Consider the following 6,569-nt stretch of genomic DNA (forward strand, 5'->3'; position numbering starts at 1 on the left):
ATCTGTAATTTTGTCATTTTAGTGAAGAGACCTTAACACTCAGACAAGTGAAATGAGTTGGGTAAGGTCACAAAGTCAGTATAGAAGCAAGGCTTTGATTTTAGGACTTTCCTAGAAAATCTAGAATTTCTATTCTACTACAACCCTCTCTAGAATGCCCTGTGATTTACAGATTAATAATTTGGTTTTGATTGATTTTGATTAATTGTTGTAGGAAGAATCCTTTTAGACACTAATTTTAGAAGATATGCTGTATAAAATTTGTGAGGTGGGCATGGAAGGGTCTTAATCCAGGCAAACTCCTTCAAATTGCTTTCATTCAAAGTCCAATAAATTGCCTGGGAGATTATACCATTATAAGAGAAGCTTGAGGTCAATCCTCAGTCCAACACTCCAATATTTTGAAGACATATACTAGTCTGATTAAGCAATGGTGGATAGGAAGTGAAATATCCAGAGTGATTTTCTTCTCATTTTTTAATCATAGTCTTAGCAGCCCTGATCTCAACCAGAGAAAAGAATGAAGAAGATAGCCTCATGAACCACCTGATAGGAGACTAAGGGTTCCTGGTCTTGTATCTGATCTTTTTCCTATGCTGGAAAAATGTGAGATTACTGGTAAAAACTTCCCTATAAATGGCTATTTCACAAAGAAAGAGTGTCTTAGAGGATTCCAAGAGGTAAATAAAATGTATAATGGACCCATATTTAAGAATAAGGGAGAGATTTTGGTTTTCAGAGTAGGATCATGATGGTGGGCAAGAACAAGCAGCTGACCAAAGATGGCAAAAAACAAAGAGCCAAGGTGAAAGTGGTTGATCCATTTTCAACAAAGGATTGATATGATGCAAAAGTACCAACTATGTTCAACGTTCACCCTGGAGACAAGACTGTTATAAGGACTCAGGGAACAAAAATTGCCTCTGATGGCATCATGGGTTGAGTTTTTGAAGCGAACCTTGCTGATTTGCAGAATGATGAGGTTGTTTCTTGCAAGTTCAAGTTAATTACTGAAAATATTCGGGGGAAAAAAACTGATGAATTTCCATGAAGTGGATCTTGCTGAGAAGATCAAATGTGGCAGCATATAAAACAAACCTTAAGTTATACTCCATGATGGGGTGGCTAGGTGGCACTGTGGATAGAGCACTGGCCCTGGAGTCAGAAGGACCTGAATTCAAATCCGACCTCAGACACTTAATAATTGCCTAGCTTTGTGGCATTGGGCAAGTCACTTAACCCCATTGCCTTGCAAAAACCTAAAAATATAGATGTATTCCATGGTCAAAACCAAAGTCCATATTGTTGTCAGAACTAGTGATGGTGACTGGCTGCTTTTGTGTTGGGTTTGGCAAAAAGTACAACTAGATCCATAAGTCCTCTTCTGCCTAGTACCAACAGGTTTGTTAAATTCATAAGGAAATGATCGGGGGCAGTCAGGTAGCACAGTGGATAAAACACCAGCCCTGGAATCAGGAGGACCTGAGTTCAAATCTGGCCTAAGACACTTAGTAATTGCCTAGCTGTGTGACCTTGGGCAAGTCACTCTTAACCCCACTGCCTTAAATAACTAAAAAAAGAAAGAAAATTATGGAAATAATGACCCTAGAGGGGAAGACAAATGACTTGAAAGATCTTGCCAGCAAACTAATTTCCAGATAGCATTGAAAAAGACTTGGAAAAGACTTGCCAGTCCACTTGTCCTCTCCATGATATATTTGTTCAAAAAGTCAAGATGCTCAAGAACCCCAAATTTATATTGGGAAAGTTAATGGAATGGCATAGAGGTGATGGCTCTGAGCAATTTTCATGATTATGACACAGGCACAAAAGCAAAAAGGACCGATGGCTTGGAACCAGTTTCTAAAATAAGAACACTTAAATAAGGTTGATAGATAAAAATTTATCATTGTGAAAAATAAGGAACAAGAGGTAGAAAGAAGCTGAACTGAATTGGCCAAGGTGCTCAGGAATGTTAACTAGTAGGTAGGCACTGAGATCTGACTCAAATAACCTACCTTTGAAGGATGGACAGGTCCATGTGCTCTGAGGTGTATCACCTTAATGCAGAGAAACCTGGACTTGATGAAATCAGAAGACTGGGGTTCATCCTCAGACCATTGGAAGCTACCTATATGACCTTGACCATAATACATAGAAACATGGACTCAGAGGATCTTGAAAAGGACCTCAGAGTCATCTATTACAATACTCTCTTTTACTGATAAAGACACTGAAGCCCTGAGAATGACTTGCCCAACAACACAGTCACAGAGGGGGTAGATCAACTTCACAAATGAAGTTTAATCTTAAATCATCATACTGCTTTCCTTAGTGTCAGTTTCCTCATCTGTAGAATGGGGCCAGTAATACTTTTAATATCTCTCTTCTAGAGTTAACAATAAATTTGACTTTAATATTTAAGGATATGGCACATAATGGTATTTGAAATCAATTAAAGTCGTATTTTTAATGAGGGAATAAATAGACTAGTTCATTGACATTTGGGAAGAGCTGTTGTTTATTTTTCTCTATGTAGGGGTGATTTCATTACATCGGTTAAAGAGCTGGAAAGGTAGGAACTACGTTCCTTGAAGCTAGGAACCATCTCACTTTAGTCTTCATATGTCCAATGGCTTAACTGAGTATCTGCCACTAAGTAACCTCTTTATAAATACTGGTTTAAATTGATAGACATTAAATGCTCTAGTTCCTAGGAATGGAGGTTATAAACCTGAGGGTTATAATAAATAACCCCATGGTTATCGCTTAGCCATAGAGGAGAGCAGAAGCCCTCTGTGATTTAGGAGACAGTCATAAAAGTTGTTAGAACTGAAAAAATAATCTCTCCCTACCCCCTCCTCTTTCTCTGTCTCTGTCTCTGCTTGTCTGTCTCTCTGTCTCTCTCTCTGCTGGTCTGTCTCTGTCTTTCTGTCTTTCTGTCTGTCTCTCTGTCCCTTTCCTGTCTGAGGTTAGTTTAGTTAGATGCATACATGTATCCCTATATATACACAGTAGGATCATTAAAGTCATTAGACACTACCCTCTTTTTATAGATGATGAAACTGGGATCCATAAAGGTGAAGTGACTTGATCATATAGGCTGAAAGTGACAGAGGGAGGTTTTGAACTTAGATCCTCTGACTTCAAAGACAATGTCTTTCTCCTCCCAAAATTAACCCTGCCCTGGTAGAACTCATGGTCTGCTTCTATTAGAACTAAGACTTCCTTCTGTGGCCCAGTGGAACATCAGTGCAGAGACCTTGGGTAATTCTGGGGCCATTGTTCTGCCTTCTACCAGATCCTCTTGAGGTGTTCATTTAAAGGGTCGATTTCTGTCTGGTGCTCACATTCATTTGTTTGTCTTCTTGGCATTTTAACAGAGAAACTGTTTCTTCACAAGTGCATTTCACTTAGTTTTCATTACACAAATGTTCATTTTCTGCCCTTTTTAGTATTCAATATGCTCACATATAAAAGGAGCGTGCAAAGGAGACTAAATATATGCCAATAAGGGTCAGGTCATTTGTTTCCCCTCTGGAAGGGCGAAGCACTAGCATTTTGGGGAGATGGAAGAAGGTTGCATATGAGAGGTGACAGGAAATAATCTTTGAGGAAGCAAAGTGTAAGGGACTGTTGTGTGTGGGAGTACTGTAAAATTTCATCACCGTATATCCTCTAGCACCAGAGCGTTATTTACTGGTTGATTGTAGAGTGCCACGGGAGTGGAGGTGGACCAGGGACTGGGGAGGATATTTAAGTACTTATATTTGGTTTAATAAAGTGAGAACTTGGAGAACTTTTTATCCTTGTCTCCTGCATCTTCAACATTTGCCTGGGGAAGGATAAGCTAGTCTAGCAGGAACCTAACAGCAAAGGATTTCTATCTTGCCCCTGAAAAGGAAGGGAAAGGAAAAAGAGCAGTCTAAGCTTGTGATATGCATGTCCAAAGTCATGGAACCCCATTAATGGGACGCCAGGTATGAGGAACAAAAAGAGGCCAATTTAGCTGTATCATAGAGGGCAGTAAATGGCAAGAGGGATTGTCCAGGATGATGATGAAAAAGAAGAAAAGGAAATGAATGCTTTGTTGTAAGAGATGTCTCTTTGGATGAGAGGAGGGTTATAAAGAAAAACCATCCAAATTGAGTACTGAATACAGTCTTTGATTTGGAGTCAGGGAGACCTAAGCTTGAATATTGCCTCAGACATTTGCTGTGGCTCATCCTAAGATATTTAACCTCTCACCCTCAGTTACCTGATCTGCTAAGTGGAGATAATGCTGTAATAGCACTTGCCTCAGGGCAGCTAGATGGGGCAGTAGGTAGAAGGCTGGCCTCTAAATCAGGAGGACCTGAGCTCAAATCCTGATTCGGGCCTTGGACAAGTCACTTAACCAATTGCCTTGCATCCAGGACCATCTCTAGCCTTCCTGATTCATGTCTAACCACTGGTCACTGAAATCTAATTCACGTACATGTCATGGTATCACCTTCCTGAGGTCATCTTCTTCAAGAACAGAGGACAGACATAGTCATCATCACTTGACCAGCAGGTTTGTTTTAAGGCTGAGATGACATAGCATATTGTGTTTATTATTTAAAACAAAAGAATCAGGAAAGGGAATAAGCACTTATTAAACACCTACTATATACCAAGCACTGTTTTTCTTTTTAACAGATGATGTATCAGAATTGCATCTGGTTTATGCTTTGGGTCTCAAACCACATCTGTTTATGCATAGAATATAGTCCCTTGAAGCCAACTATTTTTAATTGCTTTGCATATAGTAGGTCCTTAATAAATGCTTATTTTTAATGAGGGAATTTAATTACTTTGAATGTTTTTGGTATATGTGCGTTACATCTCTGTTTCTGACTTTGCCTTCCTTGAGGGTTCGTAGGAATGATGAGTTTAAGGATAGGGGTAAGTTTAATCATTTTTCTTCCATGACTCTAAATTAAAACCCAGAATAGTTGTACCAGAGCTCCACCAACAGTGCATCAATGTGCTTGTTTTGCCACAGACTTGCCAACACTGACTGTTCCATCTTTTCTATCCTTTGCTAATTTTTTTCTTGGTATGAGGTCCGACCTCAGTGTGATTTTAATATGTATTCTTCTCACTTTTGAGAACTGGAGCATGATTTAATTGGGTCAATTATTATTTCCAATTTTTTTGAAAATTATTTGTATCCTTTGATCCCTTACCTAATAGAGAACATTCTTAATGTTATATAGTTATGGCATTGACCTGTTTATTTTCTATGAGATTTTATTATTGCTGTACACATTTTCCTATTTTCTTTTTTCTTTGATTTTTTCCCCATGGAAATTAATTTTTTATGAGTAGATGAAATTATTTATTTCTTCTCTAATGATTTTCTCTATCCTTTGATTAACAAAGAATTTCCCCCTTAACTTGGATGTGAAGGATCTCTGATATCTTTTTATTTTTGTAGGATCATTTTTCATATTCAGGGACATACTAATTTTTAGCCTTACTATAGTAAATTGTATATATGTTGACCTGTAGATGATTTCTGCCAAACTGCTTTACATTTTTCCTCAGCCATTCTAATGAAAATGATATGTATTTACCTAATAACTTGGTTTGTAGAAAATGTTGACCACTGGTTTTTTAATTTCTTATGTTTCTTGCTTATCTATTATAGTCCACTGACACACTTCTACTATTTTAAATAGTATCAATTAACTTTGATGACTTCATCATAGAGAATGAGGTCTATTATTTCTGAACCCCCTTCATTTGTAGTTTTTCTCATGATTTCCTTTGATATTCTAGTCCTTTTTCTCTCCAAATTAACTTTACAATTATTCTGAGTTTCCTTTTGCTGTTTATTATTATTATTATTATTATTATTTATTATAAAGAAGCTAGGTGGTTCAGTGGATAAAGGATTGAGCCTGGAGTTACAAAAACCTATATTCAAACCTGGCCTCAGATATTTACTAACTGTATGATAGTGGGCAAGTCACTTTATCTCTGCTAGTCTCAGTATCCCAATCTGTCAAATGGGGATGATAACACTAGCTACCTTGTAAGATCTTGTGAAGATCAGATGAGATACTATTTGTAAAAGTACGTAACACATTGTAAGTCTTATATAAATACTTATTTCCAACTCTTCTTTTCTAAAACATGTCCTCTCAGTTATCTGATTGGTATTGGATGAAATTTATGAATTAATGTATGTAGTATTGTCATTTTTTAATATATTGGCACAGTCCAAACATGAACAGTATTCCTTTTGATTTTTTAAGGAACAGAATCATCCTATGTTAGTATCCACAGATTTAATATAGCAGTTAGGACTTAGATCCCATACCAGAATAGTTTTGGATTTGGAAATTGAGAGGAAGGAATTACCTACTGAAAATAGAGGTGAAATGATTTGGTAGCAGATTGTAATCTTGCATGTGCGCACTTTTGCTTTTGTCCATGTAATATCTTCAGCTCCGAGCACAATGTTTAGTAAAGAGAGGATGCTTACTCTGTTTGCCTAATTCAATTGAATGGTTGAAGGCAAGTCATGTGTGGAATTAAAA

General features: G+C 37.4%; 1 pseudogene; it reads left to right on the forward strand.

Annotated features, from left to right (window-relative positions):
• Positions 1–748: 748 nt before the first annotated feature.
• LOC141511825 (small ribosomal subunit protein eS1-like) lies at positions 749–1,813 on the forward strand (annotated as a pseudogene).
• Positions 1,814–6,569: the final 4,756 nt, after the last annotated feature.

This window comes from Macrotis lagotis, chromosome 2 (genome assembly GCF_037893015.1).
Source record: "Macrotis lagotis isolate mMagLag1 chromosome 2, bilby.v1.9.chrom.fasta, whole genome shotgun sequence".
Lineage (NCBI taxonomy): Eukaryota > Metazoa > Chordata > Mammalia > Peramelemorphia > Peramelidae > Macrotis > Macrotis lagotis.